We start from the raw sequence: 14,992 nt of genomic DNA, 5'->3' as shown, positions 1-14,992 counted from the left end.
TGAAAAGAAAAGAATAAAAATAAAAACAAAAACAAAGCCATTTGTATGAAGTAAGTTCTCAGAAATACACTAAGAATACACTTTGGGGCTGGAGAGATGGCTCAGCGGGTTAAGAGCACTGCTCTTCCAGAGGTCTTTAGTTCAATTCCCAGCAGATGGTGGCTCACAACCATCTACAATGAGATCTGGCGCCCTCGCCGGGTGTTGGTGGTGCACGACTTTAATCCCAGCACTTGGGAGGTAGAGGCAGGCGGATTTCTGAGTTCGAGGCCAGCCTGGTCTACAGAGTGAGTTCCAGGACAGCCAGGGCTACACAGAGAAAACCGTCTCCATTAAAAAAAAAAAAAAGAAAGAAAGAAAAGAAAAAGAGATCTGGCGCCCTCTTCTGGTGTGTCTGAAGACAAGACCAATGTACTCACATGTATACAATAAATAAATATTTAAAAAACAAACAAAAAAAAGCACTTTGGCTCTGCTTGCTCTTCCAGAGGTTCTGAGTTCTATTCCCAGCAACCACATGGTGGCTTACAATTATCAGTAATGGGATCCGATGCCCTCTTCTGGTGTGTCTAAAGACAGCTATAGTGTGTGTATTCATATAAATGAAACAAATCTTTTTAAAAAATACACTTTGGGGCAGAGAGGTGGCTCAGTAGTTAAGAACACATACTGCCCTTGTAGATGACCCAAATTTGAGCACTCATGTTGAGTATCACAACTGCCTGTGACATCAGTTCCAAGGCCTCTTCTGGACTTTGGGGGTATTCACATGTATGTACAAGCACACACACACACACACACACACACACACACACACACACACACGCACGAACGAATTAAATAAATAAATACATGTATGCATTTATTTTATGAGTATGACCATTTTGCATGCATGTATGTCTGTGAACCACTTGCGTGCCTGGTGCCAGAGAAGGCCAGAAGAGGGCTTAGCATGCCCTAGAACTAGACTGTTGTGAGCTGCCAGGTAGATGATGGGAACTGAGTCTCTGGAAGAGAAGAGGACTCTTAACTGCAGCAACTTTACCCCTTGAATGTCATGGTGGTTTGAATAAGAATGGACCCCCTAGGCTCAAATATTTGAACGCCTAGTCACCAGGGTTGGGCAATTTGTTAGAAGAGAGGTGTCACTGGAGGTGGGCTTAGAGGTTTCTAAAGCTTACACCTGGCCCAGTGTCTGTCTGTCTGTCTCTCTCTCAATCCCTGTCTCTCTGTCTCTGAGTGTGAGCCTCTGTCAGCCTGCACACCAGGATATAGCATAGGGTCTTCAGCTACTGCCCCAGCGCTATTTACACAGCTATGCTCCCCACCATGACAACAGTGGACTAAACCTCTAAAACTGCAAGCAGAGCCAATTAAAATGCTTCTTTTTATAAGAGTTGCCTTGGTCGTGCGTGGTGTCTTTAGGCAACAGACCAATAACAAAGACAAACACCCTACCCTGATTATCCTACCCATTCCTTCTCCAGAGAGCTGGGGCTACAATAATTCACCATCTTACTCAATGTAAGTAGTGCTGGGGAACCCGGGGTTTTTTGCAAGTTAGGCAACGGTCAATACCCGGGTGCTGGCTTTTGTCTTACTACCAAGCTCCTTGGGTGATTCTCCTGCACTGTTGCCTCTAGTGTTTACTTAGTGAGCGAAGAAGCCTGCCTCTCTCACCCCCAGAACTTTGTGCCCATGTTACCCATCAGCCTCTATGGTCTGGAAATTCTTCAAGAGAGACTGCCTCTCCTTATCCATCCTAAACTGGGGGACGAGGTAGGGGTGGTTATGCCTGGCCAGATGCTGTCGCTGGGTTTGAATCCTAAGGCTTGTTAGCCTTCAAACTCTGGTCACAGTTACCTAACCTCACCGTGCCTCAGTCTCCCCCACGTGATAACTGGGAACCAGGTGAAATAACGGGTGAGATAACAGGTGTCGCGGGTACCTGGGTTTGTGGTAAGAGTTAAGAACTCAGGTCTACTGTTTACTTCCTGGGCAGCGTTCGCCAGGAATTGCAAATACCCAGAAGGCATCCCTCTGCAATGTGTACCCCTAAACCGGACGGAGCAACCCCGCCCCGGGCCCAAGGTCTGTAGACCCCGTGAATGGATTAGGGTTCAGAGTTGGATGACCCTTCTCCTGGCTGCTTCTCTGGGTGTCAGAGACCAGACCCAGGCAGAGCTCAGCACCCAGCGCCTTTGTCTCACCCGCCCCCTCGTCCCCACTTCCTGCCCAGCTTCCAGCTCGAGTTCTGCGGTACAGCGCGGACTTTGTAAACACCGCGCGCCTGTGGGGGTGGACACTCGCTCTGTTTGGGTGCCCAGGAAACGGAGTGCACGCCCCTGGTCTGTCTGTGGCCGGCGGGGTTGTGATCACTCGTACTGCCCCAAAACAGATGTCCTGCAGCGAGAGAGAAAATAAGAGACCACCTTCTAAGCTCGGTGAGTTCATCTGGCAAGAGGTAGGCTTGGGGGCTGCAGAAGCCAGAATACACGTGATGTCCGCATTGCCAGCTTTGCCTAGGATGTTACTAAGATGTCCAGGCTGGAGATCTAGAAGTGGAAATAGCAGGTGGGTGGGTTCAGTGGTTCCCTCTCACCTCGGTTTTGGCCCCAAAAGTAGCTTACTTTCCCACTGAGTATGATATATTGACCAGAGTTAGCTCCTCAAAGGTCAGAGAAGTCCCCAGAGGTCTCCAAGCCACCAAAACGTGTGTAGGTCCTCGGTACAGCCTCCCTCCAGGCTCATGTGCAAGTCCAAGGGGTTTAGCAGCAAATATCAGCCTTGGTGGTTGTAGAGCAGACCCCAAGGAGGGAGGCTAAAGAAGAGAACTTTCCTGAAGATCTTGAGTGGATATCTGATGTGTCCCGGGTCTCAGCTTCCTTCATCCTTTTAAATGTAGACCTGGGGGTGGGGGTGGGGGAGTCACTGAAGAAGTGGGCTGATGTTGCAAGGAAGCAGCATTCGTTTGCACTGGGTGAGCACCTACTGTGTGCTTGGTATTGTTTCACGGAATATGCTGCTGAGTTACTCTGCCACAGCTGAAGGCTAGACTCTGTCCGGGAAGGAGATGTTTGGGGTGGCTTCCAGAGGATGGTTGTTGACTTCAGTATTAGATGGGGGCGGGGGGAGTCTTGGGGGTACTATTTCCCCCTTGAGGCAAACTGAATTGCAATAATGTTGTTGGGCACTGGGCTATACTGGTAACTGGGAAATAGCTCCTGCTTATACCACTCAGTTCCCAGCATGAGGAAGTAGGAATAGACAGAAGCAGTTCTGGGAAAGACAAGCTGCCAACTGGATCCCCTAAAATCCCAATTGGATGTGACTGAGTGGGCCCAGCAGGGCATGATAGAACAGTCCACACCATACTGGACACCCACTCCCCATCCTGGACCTTGGGACTACAAGCCTTGTCCTGTGCCTGTCACCACAGTGTCCTCTGGGACTAGTCCCCCGTGTAGAAGTGGTTCTGTTGCTGCTTTCTGGCACTGCCTAGCACAGCAGGCTACCAACTCATTGGACCCTTTTCCCTCTGCCAGTGTTGGGGACATTGTGGAATGAGACCAGAGTTTCTAGCTACAGAGACTGGAGATGGGAAGTGTCTCTGGTCATTCCGTCGGGGCATCAGTCTGTGCTCAATCCTTGAACCCGTGGTCATGGCTCCCACGGTTGTGTTTCTATTGCTCAAGGACTTGGGGTCCTAGCAGAGAGTTACACAGCACCGTTGAGTGTAAGTAGGTTAGACGGACCATTTCGCTGACTGTCTTTTTTTTTTTTTTTTTTTTTTTTTTTTTGGTTTTTCGAGACAGGGTTTCTCTGTGTAGCCCTGGCTGTCCTGGCACTCACTTTGTAGACCAGGCTGGCCTCGAACTCAGAAATCCGCCTGCCTCTGCCTCTTGCTGGGATTAAAGGCGTGCGCCACCACGCCCGGCTTCGCTGACTGTCTTTAATAGCTGTATTAAATCATCTAGTAGGAGCTCGATTTTACAGATGAGGAAACTTGGGCACAGGAGGTAAAGAGATCTCTATAAAGAGGGAACAAGAAAGGAATGTCAGGGAACTAGAGAGATGGCTCAACAGTTAAGGGCACTTACTACTACTGCAGAAGGCCCAGGTTCGGTTCCCAGCATGCACATGGTAGCTCACAACCACTTGTTGAAGTCCTGGCCCCAACCCCTGGTATCCACCTGTCTCCCTCCCTGTCCAACCACATTGTGCTTGGATTACTAACATTGGCCACTTTTACATGACGGCCTGAGATCTTAACATGCACACCAACTCCTTCTCCACAAGCCACGTCCTCAGTTCCATTTGTCCTTTGAGACTTGTCTTGTAACCCAGGTTGGCCTGAAACTATGTAGGTGAGCTGACTTTGAACGTCTGGTCTCTCTGAAGAGTGCCAGGGTTAAAGGCATGTGCTACCCACCACACCTGCCTTGTCTTAGGCACATTCAGACTTAGACTCTCTCATCCTACGTCTCAAGAGGAACACTCGACCTTGGAATCTGATTAAGAAGATGATATAGAAATGGGAGAAGCTTAAGGTGCTCTCCCCTCGAATCTCCCGTGTCACCTCATGAAAAGCAGCACCCTTGGATCTACTCCCTGCAAGTTGGAGCAGTGTCTGTGACGGATGTGAGCCCCTCTACAGGGCAGCCTTCCTGAAGTCTAGTTGTTTTCTCTGCCTCCTCTCCGAAACTCTCGGTTGCTCTGAGGAACTCTCTGCATAGATTTGGAGATGCCCAGGGCAGGTCTCTATGTCTGCTATGATTACAACTCAATTTGCAATCCCAGTACTCAGGAGGTAGAGACAGGCCAGTGTTGATTGTGAGTTGAGTTTGAGGGCAGCCTGGTCTACATAAAGTGAACCCTGCATTAGGAAGACCAACTGACAGGGCTGGAGAGATGGCTCAGAGGTTAAGGGCATTGGCTGAGATACTAGAGAACCTGGGTTCAACTCCCAGTACCCACATGTCTGCTCAAAATGTCTGTAACTCCAGTTCTAGGGGCATCAGAAGCCCTCCCTTGGTCTCCACCACACATGCACAGGGTGTACAGACCTACATGTAGGCAAGAAATCCATATGCATAAAATAAGTAAAAGTTGTGGGTTTTTTTGTTTTTTAAAGAACGGCTAAGCATTGATCCTAAGAAGGGATGAGTGTTGAGATGGGTGTTGATGTTGGGTTTGAGGGTGAGGGATCGAGGTTGTGAAGTGTATGAATAATGCAAACGAAGTTCCTCTGCCCCCTCCCACCTCTTCCTCTCTGCTCCCAGTGTCTGGGCACGCCCCCTTCCCTCCGCCCTCCCTTGTAGAGGAAGAACGGGCTGTACCCTTGAGAAACCACAAGAGGAAGTTTAGGGCGGCTTGTGGGTGGGGAAAGTTCTGGGACCTCTGCCAAGTTTCCCTTTCCCTGCTGAACGGTAGGTGTGTTTATTTTGCCCACAGACTTTTAAAGTTTAAATCCTCTGAGTTTCAAAGAGCTGTCAATTCCTGTCCTTGTCCCTGTCCCCGCTGCCTGCCTAGGGCACCTTTCCTGCAGTAAGACTGGAGTCTGTGTCTTCTCTGGTCTCAGCCCCTCACTTTCTCCCGAAAGCACCCCTAAAAACCTTTGAACTCTGGGTCATGTGGCTTCAACAACCACTTAGGGGCTCCGTAGTGTTTCTCTTATTTGATGCTCACCGTAATTCTAGGTGCGCATGCGCGTGCCTCTGTCCCAGTTTATCATCGTGAAAACCAGAGTCCAGAGAGGGTTAGGAACCTGCCAGAGTCACACAGCTTATTAAGTGGCAGAGCTCAGAGATGAAGGTAGGTCTCCCTCGAGTCAGACAATGCGCTTTCTACTTTCAGCCATGGAAGCTGAGGTCTGAAGGTCTTTTTTTGTTTTTAAATAACGCGGCCAGCACTGGCGATGCCTGGGTAGGTTAAGAGCACAGACTGCTCTGCCAGAGGACTTGGTTCAGTTCCCAGCATCCACACCGAATCTGCACGTGCAGGCCAAACTCCCATCTATGTAAAATATATTAAAAATATTAAAAATAATGCTGTAACTGACTGTGGGGGTAACATGCCTGAATGCTAGCAGAAGCAGGCGATCGCGGTGAGTCCACATAGTTAAGTCAGCCATGGCTGTGTAGAGAGACCCTATACACCAGAAAAGCACAGGCTGTTTTTCCAGATGAGCCAGGTTTGATTCCCAGCAACTCACAGTTGTCCATCTGTCACTGCAGTTCAGGGGATCTGATGCCCTTTCCTTCCTTCCTCTCTTTCTTTCTTTCTTTCTCTCTTTCTTTCTTTCTTTCTTTCTTTCTTTCTTTCTTTCTTTCTTTCTTTCTTTCTTTCATATATATATTTTTAAAGATCTATTTATTGTTATATGTAAGTACACTGTAGCTATCTCTAGACACACCAGAAGTGGGCATTAGATCTCATTACGGATGTTTGTGAGCCACCATGTGGTTGCTGGGATTTGAACTCAGGATCTTCAGAAGAGGAGTCAGTGCTCTTAACCGCTGAGCCTTCTCTTCAGCCCTGAGACCTTTTTTTTTTTCCTTGAGACAAGTTTTCTCTGTGTAGCCCTGGCTGTCCTGGAACTCACTCTGTAGACCAAGGTGGCCTCGAACTCAGAAATCAGCCTGCCTCTGCCTCCCAAGTGCTGGGATTAAAGGCGTGAGCCACCACCGCCCGGCTCTGAGGCCTTTTTTTTTAAGGTCTACAAGTTTTGATCAGGTTTATGTGCTCTGCCACTTTAAGAATTAGAAAGTAGGAAGCAGCTGGTAGTGTTGAGGGAAATCTCAGACTGCAAGCAGACAGCAGCAGACAGAACCTATGGTTGAAGAAGGGCAGGTACTGGGAATGAGGCGGCAGACACACAGAGAAACAGATCCTGCAAGGCAGAGAGTGCAGACTTGGGAAACAAAAAATTGAAAGCTGGAGGCCTTTTTAAGTCTCTCCAAAAGTCCTTCTCCCCTAAATTTAGGGTTGGTCAATTTGTAGAAAGATAGGAGGGTTGATTGGCTTGTAAACCTTCCAGGCTTGGAGTCCATCAGCAGGGGGTCCGGGAGTGGGAGAAGAAACCCAACAAAACTTTTGTTTTAAGCTGCCAGGCTTTTGTCTCAGGTCCTGAGGGCGAAGAAGAGACCTTTCATCTTGGGAATTTGGAATTCACCACCAGTATTACCTAGCTACATCCCCTCACCCTATCTTCCTGCCCACCGGGAGGAAGTCTGTGTAACTCTGTGTCCTTCTGACCTTCCTGGGCACCAGACAGACAGACAGACAGACAGGCACACACCCACACACACCACACACACACACACACACACACACACACACACACACACACACACACACACGGTGCACAGACCCAGGTAGAGACAAAACACCAATACGCATACAATTTTTTTTATAAAGATTTATTTATTTATTTATTTATTTATTTATTTATTACATGTAAGTACACTGTAGCTGTCTTCAGACACTCCAGAAGAGGGAGTCAGATCTCATTACTGGTGGTTGTGAGCCACCATGTGGTTGCTGGGATCCGAACTTTGAACCTTCGGAAGAGCAGTCGGGTGCTCTTATCCACTGAGCCATCTCACCAGCCCCCACGCATACAATTTTAAAACAAAAATATAATACTGATGGTACGGTGTGATGTGTGGAGAGAGGGAGGGCTTGGGGTAGAACACAGAGGGAGTCTTTGCAAGTAAATACGTTGGAGAAGGACACCCAGTGACATGATACTCACTGTCTGTTCTTCCAGTGGAATCAGGGCAGGGTCCCAGTATACACTTTGCCTGGCACTATAGCTACAAGGGATTTGATGCCCTCTCTGCACCTCAATTGAGACCCACCTGCACCTTAGAAACATATAAGTAATAGGGTTTTTTTTGGGGGGGTTGGTTGTTGGTTTGTTTTTTGTTTTTTTGTTGTAGTTTTTTTCGAGACAGGGTTTCTCTGTGTAGCCTTGGCTGTTCTGGAACTCACTCTGTAGACCAGGCTGGCCTCGAACTCAGAGATCTGCCTGCCTCTGCCTCCCAAGTGCTGGGATTAAAGGCGTGCACCACCACCGCCCGGCATATAAGTAATAGCTTTAATTTAAAAACAAAGGAGAGGGCTGGTGAGATGGCTCAGCGATTAAGAGCACTGACTGCTCTTCCAAAGGTCCTGAGTTCAAATCCCAGCAACCACATGGTGGCTCACAATCATCCGTAATGAGATCTGACACCCTCTTCTGGAGTGTCTGAGGACAGCTACAGTGTACTTACATATAATAAATAAGTAAATCTTTAAAAAAACAAGACAAAAACAAAGGAGAGCTAAGTAGGAAAAATAAATAAATGCAGTGGTATTGGAGGTAGTAGTGAATGCTTGTGGTCCCAGCACTCAGGAAGCTGAGGCAGGAGGATCATTGGAAGTCGGAAGGGGCCTAGGCTGTGGAGTAAAGCTTTGGTCTCAAATCAACCAGTCGTTCAAGCAAGGCAGCATCAAAAAGTGAAGTTAGACTCCAGAAACTGAAGGAGATACAAGAAGTGTTTAGATGTTTAAGGTAGTTCTGGGATGCATTAGGATGAAACAAAAATGTTTATTTTATTTGAAACTATGTGTCTCTTTGTGTCTGTGCGCATAAATGCAAGGGCCTGAAGTGAGCCACACAGTGTGGGGTCTGAACTTGGGTCATCTGCAGGAGCAGGACAAGCTTTTAGCTGCTTCTCTGGCTCTCCAGACCCGTACGTTTTTCTTGAGTAGTGGGTTTTTTATTTGGTTCTGCGTTTTGATCGTTTTGAATTATTATTATTATTGTTATTATTATTGCTTGAGCCTTGCCATATAGCCTCCCCCCAACCCCGGTACTATTGTAAACAGACCTGGCCATCCTTGAACTTGTAGCAACCCCCGCCTTTTCTTTCTGGGAGCTGGGATTACAGGCATGGAAAGTACCACGCCCACTTGGCAAAAATGTAAGAACTTTCTAACAAATAACTGTGTGATCCCAGCCTAATGACGTGAGTCTTAGCTACAGAAGCCTAGAGCGCATGCACCTAGGGCCTCTGCCAGAGTGTCAACGTGAAGACTCCACCCCTTTCCCCCTAGAAATTGGGTGACTCACCGAGGCCCCCTTGCGTCATCACTCTGCCTGCCGCTGGCCCCGGCCCATGGTATTCATACTTGGTCCACCAGATGGAGCTACAGCCCAGAGTGTCGCTTCAGGGGCCCCCGGATTGGGTGAAGAACCCCACCTGGTCCTTCAGGCGCCAGCTGGTTTCCTGGGACCTCTGTCCCCACCCCATTCCCAGCTGTTTACACAGAGAGCTGTTCTGACCGGACCAGGCAGAATCTCTATAAAATGTGCTCTGGCCCAAGTGTGCAGCGCTGGGAGAAGGTGCTCCTTTGCGCAGGCAGGGGCCCTCCCCCAACTCTTCCGTCATGACCTTCCCACGTCCTTGCCTCCGAGGGACCCATGTGTCAGCCGGCGCCAGCACATTTTCAGGGAAGCTACTCTGGAATGACCCTTCCTACCCTTCAAAGGGTCTAACACTTACATTGTTGCCTGTAAAGGACCTCGGAAGCCACACCTTTCTGAAAGAATTAGTTCTCCCATGTTGGGTAAAATTCCCCAGCAGCCTCTCCTGAGGTTAGAAAGCAGAGGCTTAGCCATGCCTCTCTGAAGGTGGGGCTGGTTCTTCCTGTATCCGGGCCAGATCTTATTGCAACCCGTCAGACCCGTTAAGGGCTATTGCTTGCTTGGCTTGATGGCACAGGCCTTTAGTCTCAGCACTAGGAAGGCAGAGGCAGGTGGATCTCTGGGAATTTGAAGCCAGCCTGGTCTCCATGGCAAGCCAGGACTGGGCAAGAGCTTGTTTCAGAGACAGAGACAGAGAACTAAGAAGGCCGTACGGTCGGTCAGTGGGCTACAGGACACAGCAGATTCGGCCCAGAGCAAGCAAGATGGCCACAGTGAACAGCCCTGGAACAGAGTCTGGCTAGTGTTTCCAAAGACGTAATAATCCATTCTTTCCTAACCACCGTCAGCTCAAGAGACATAGGAGATAGGAAACATTGTCGTACAGGCCAAGAAGCCGCTGCACAGAGAAGTTAGGCTTCTTGCTAAGTTTCACACAGCTCAGCTGGCAGGCTGGTAGGGCTGTTTGGCGTCAAATGGGGATTCACCATCCATTTTCATTCTATGGTGGTCGGGCCAGAGAGCAGTCCGTATGGATAAGCTGCCTGGCTTGGTTCTTGCTAGGCTCCTTTCTGGTGTCTGTTTCCTCACCTGTGGCCCCTCCCTCATGGTGGCTAGCACTAGCTAAATGTTTACTATATGCTAAGGAGCATCTTAATGGCCTCACAGCCCAATGAAGCAAGCACACGCGCTTGCGTGTGTGTATGTGTGTGTGTGTTTGTGTCTGTGTGTGTGTCTGTGTATATGCTGAGGCTCAAACCCAGGCCTTTGTACATGTCAGCAAGTACTCTGTCACACAGCTACATCCCAGGCAAGACGAGCATTATTCTGCCTTTACAGATGAGGAAACGAGGCATAGGATATGACTGGGTAAAGAGTCTAACCTGCATTGGACTTAAAGAGATAATACAAAGTCCTGCCCTGGGCCAGGCAGGCCATGGCTTCTGATGAGTGATAGTTACGGTTCTCTTGACAGCAGAAGTCATTTTCCAGCCTCTACTCCTTAGGGTGGGCATGGGGGTTAACCCCACACCGGTTTTGGTTTCTTTCTTCATCATCTCGCCTATGGCTCCATCTCTCTCTCACACACACACATGCAAACACACACACTTTTTATTTTTTGATACAAGACCTTCCTATGCAATTCTGGGTGACCTGAAACTCCCTTTTTAGATCAGGCTGATCTTGAACTCATAATGCTTGCCTCCGACTTAGTAGTACCTGCCTGGTACTAAGATTAGAAGTATGTGTGCTGGGCTGGAGAGATGGCTCAGTGGTTAAGAGCTCCGACTGCTCTTCCAAAGGTCCCGAGTTCAAATCCCAGCAACCACATGGTGGCTCACAACCATCCATAATGAGATCTGACTCCCTCTTCTGGTGTGTCTAAAGACAGCTACAGTGTACTTACATATAATAATAAGTAAATAAATTAAAAAAAAAAAGTATGTGTGCTACTTCACTTCAGCATGGGTTTTGTTTTGTTTAAGACGTGGTTTCACATAGCCTAGGCTAGCCTCACGCTTGCTCTGCAGTCAAGGATGACCTTGAATTTCTGATCCTCCTCCCTCTCCCTCCCAAGGGTTGAGGTTACAGGGCATACGCTACCAGACCTAGTTTATATGGTGCTGCAGATGGATCCCAGGGCTTGGTGTGTGCTCAGCAAATGCTCTACCACCCAGCCCGAGTTCTGGCCTCACAGCCCTTTTTCCTCTAGAGTAAAAATAGACCCGAAAGTTTTGGCCTTTGGGGAGAAGGTTGGACAGAGTCCTTGAAGTTGGGGCAATCCCAGAACCTCCCGATTCTGGCCCCAGCGTTTTCTGCTCCAGCCCACCCTCCTCCGGATCTCTGCTCCCTTCTCTCCAGGCTGCTCCTCCCTGCCCCTCCCCTGGGCTCTCTTGAGTTCTGGGAAAGGAAGTCAGGGCCGGGGCCTCAGACACATGCAGGCCTTGAGCATCAACTTAAGCTCCAGCTGGAGGAGGGGGGCCCTGCTAGGGGAAGAGAGGGCACCTGTAGGTCCCATCCGCCTGTCCCTTGAAGATTTCTGTCTGCTGTCACAGAATCTTTCCTGAGCTCATTTGCAGAGCTTGCTGTGATTGGAGCCCAATTTGAATGAGAGACCCCGGGAGGGGTTGGATCTTTAGCAGGAGAACCAAGATGGCTTGGGGACCTTAGGAAGGGAAGGCTCTTTGCCCCCAGTAGCTGGCTCAGAAGGCTGCCTCTTCTTTCCTCTCTGTTCTCCCCTCCTCCTAAGATATGTCCTGTACAGACCCATGAACCACAGTGGGAAGGGTCTTGGGGGTCACGGGCCTTCAGATATACTAGATGACCAATCAACCACAGTGGGAAGGGTCTTGGGGGTCACGGGCCTTCAGATATACTAGATGACCAATCAAGAGCAGAGACTTAGTACAGTCCCTAAGTCCCCCCTTCTTCCCAGTCAGCTGGTACTTGCTGGTCCTAGGGCCAGCATCTGTCTTTTCTTTGATTGACTTAGTCCACAAGACCAACCAAATCTGCCTCTCAGATCTCTGGATCTCTGGAGAGAAAGTCTTTTTTTGAGTCTGCTCAGACTTAGTATAACCACTGAACTTGACTTTGGTGCCTCTGGGTGGTCCTCAGAAAGTTCCCTCAGACATAACTGCTGGGAGTCCTTTTGGGTGTTCCTCATGAGCATATACTGTATACATTTTCTTTCTTTAAAAAACACATATGCATATATGTATGTGTGTATATATATGCATATGTGTATATATATGTATATGTGGGTATATATATATATATATATATATATGCATATATACACACACAGTGTGTGTGTGCGTGTGTGTGTGTGTGTGTGTGTGTTTTGGTGAAGTGTATGAAGTGTATGGGAGCCTGTGCTTGGAGGTCAGAGTTCAACTTACACAAGGTGTTATTCTCCTTCCATCTGTATGTTTATTAACTCAATTATTACTTATTTTTCATACTCATCCAACAAGGAGCTGGAGGGTGTCGTTCAGTTGGAGGAAACCTGGCATAATGTATCTCTGGGTTCAGTCTTCAGGAACACAAAAAACTGGTTGTGGCCCATGACTGTAACCAGTGCTCCGAAAGTACAAGTAGGAGAAGGAGAAGTTCAAGGTCACCCTTGGACTTGGGGCCAGTCTGGGATGCATAGAACCCTGTCTCAGAAAAGAAAAACAACAAAAGGCTGGAAGACGGCTGGCTCAGTCAGTGCAGTGTTTGGCTCACATGCATGAAGGTGTGAATTTGAGCCTCACAACACGTATGCAAATTCCTTATGTGCCATCTAGTGCCAAGGAGGCAGAGACAGAATCCTAGGGGTTCCCTGGTCAGCCAGTTAGCCCAGGTGGCGATTGATCTCCAGGTCATTGAGAGACCCTGCCTCAGAGGAGCAGTTGACTGTCCTGAGACTGACATCCAGGATTGTCCAGTATCTTGCACGTGTGTAATACAAACATGCACATGTGTGCACATACATGCACATGTAATAGGCAGGTGCTGGGGTTCCTTACTTCACACATGAAGAATGGAAGTTCACAGACCAAACAGCTGAGCTCATGGTCAGTATTGAGAGCCCAATGCCAAGAGCCCTGGTGGCTCACGCCTTTTATCCCAATACGGGGGGAGGCAGAGCCAGATGGACCTCTATGAGTTTGAGGCCAGCTTGGTTGTCATGTGTATGTCCCATTGGGGATGTGAGATATGATACTAGGTTCCTATTGAGACAGTGCCTTATACATAGTCTTGGGGCTAGTAACACGGAGGACTGGGGCTTCTGAACTGGTTGTGAGTGACATGTACATGTGTCTTGGAAGTAGTGGTGTAGGGAGTAGGTTTTCCCACCACTCATAGCACACCAGGACATCCTGCATCCTGGATCCCTTAGATCTCCTAGCCAGAGCCCCAGCAACATCCACAGGGCATCCTGGATCCCTTAGGTCTCCTAGCCAGAGCCCCAGCAACATCCACAGGGCATCCTGGATCCCTTAGATCTCCTAGCCAGAGCCCCAGCAACATCCACAGGGCATCCTGCATCCTGGATCCCTTAGATCTCCTAGCCAGAGCCCCAGCAACATCCACAGGGCATCCTGGATCCCTTAGGTCTCCTAGCCAGAGCCCCAGCAACATCAACTAAGCCAAACCAGATGGAATAAGGATGTCTTGGCCTTGCCCCAGCAGGAAGGTCAGGTATCACAGAGGACCCCGGAAGCAGGAGCGTGTGATGGTGGATGTGAGCTTTGCTAGGTGGAGCTGGGGCTCTGACCTATCTGTGGAGCCCTGGATGAATCAGCCAGACCACAGCCACTCAACTGAAATGAAGGTGCAGACATTTTCTTCTGACCCCCTCCCCCTCCAACGTTCATTTCCTTTTTCCTTGGGCTTTCCCATATCAGCTTTACTGGGGCGTGGCACTGGGGCAGTGGCTGGGGGTACAACTCAAGTTCATGGTTTTAAGCTGGGTCCTGGGGCTGAAACGGTGACTTGGCCTCTGAGGAAGGTTTTGAGGTTTCTCAGAGTTCACCTAGAGATAGGCGGCAGCCCTGCCTAGATCGAGTGACCCATGCCCCATCCAGAGGACAGGGCTGCATAGGTATAGGGCTCAGGCACCTCATACAGTCATCCAGCATCATCTAAAATACACAGAGGCTTTGAAAATATTCATTTGTCTGTTTGAAATGTGTAGTAGTATGATGTACTCAGTATTGGGTTCAAAATCAGGGAAAACACAATCATCAAAGCTTTTATAGCGCTGCAGAGATGAGCTGGTGGTTGATTAGGGGTAGTCCCTGTTCTTCTATAAGATTTCTTTCTTTCTTTTTTAAGATTTATTTTTATGTATATGAGTACACCATAGCTGTCTTCAGACACACCAGAAGAGGGCATCAGATCACATTACAGATGATTGTGAGCCACCAGGTGGTTGCTGGGAATTGAACTCAGGACCTTTGAAAGAGCAGTCAGTGCTCTTAACCGCTGAGCCATCTCTCCATCCCTCCCTGTTCTTCTATAGGCCAGTAATTTTCAGCACCCAAGGCTGGTGGCTCACAACAGCCTATAAACACCCAGGAGATCTGATGCCCTCTTCTGGCCTCTGTGGGCACTGCACTCACATGCATAAATCCACACAAACACATACATACACATTAAGTAACAAATCTTAATTCCCCATTGCACACACACCCCCAACACTATTAAAGCTAAGTATGATGGCCTACTCCTGTAAACCTACTCCTTGGGCTTTAGAGACAGGAGGATCATGAGTTCAAAGCCATCCTTGGCTGTGTAATGAATTTGAGA

General features: G+C 48.7%; 1 protein-coding gene across 5 annotated transcripts in view; it reads left to right on the top strand.

Annotated features, from left to right (window-relative positions):
* The first annotated feature begins 2,287 nt into the window (after window positions 1–2,287).
* The window catches only part of Ccnd3 (cyclin D3), a 96,975-nt gene continuing 84,270 nt past the window's right edge, over window positions 2,288–14,992 (top strand). For 3 of the 5 annotated variants that reach the window (XM_085833315.1, XM_085833316.1, XM_085833314.1), the window contains exon 1: window positions 2,291–2,444. The gene's annotated coding sequence lies outside the window, so the exon portion shown is untranslated. Of the gene's footprint in view, window positions 2,445–14,992 lie in introns of all 5 variants that reach the window. The other 2 variants (XM_029471077.2, XM_085833317.1) reach the window with 2 other exon arrangements.

The sequence above is a fragment of the Mus caroli genome, unplaced genomic scaffold, assembly GCF_978045245.1.
Source record: "Mus caroli unplaced genomic scaffold, Mus_caroli_1 scaffold_18, whole genome shotgun sequence".
In the NCBI taxonomy this organism is placed as follows: Eukaryota; Metazoa; Chordata; class Mammalia; order Rodentia; family Muridae; genus Mus; species Mus caroli.
This window is presented reverse-complemented; position numbering and strand designations above follow the sequence as displayed.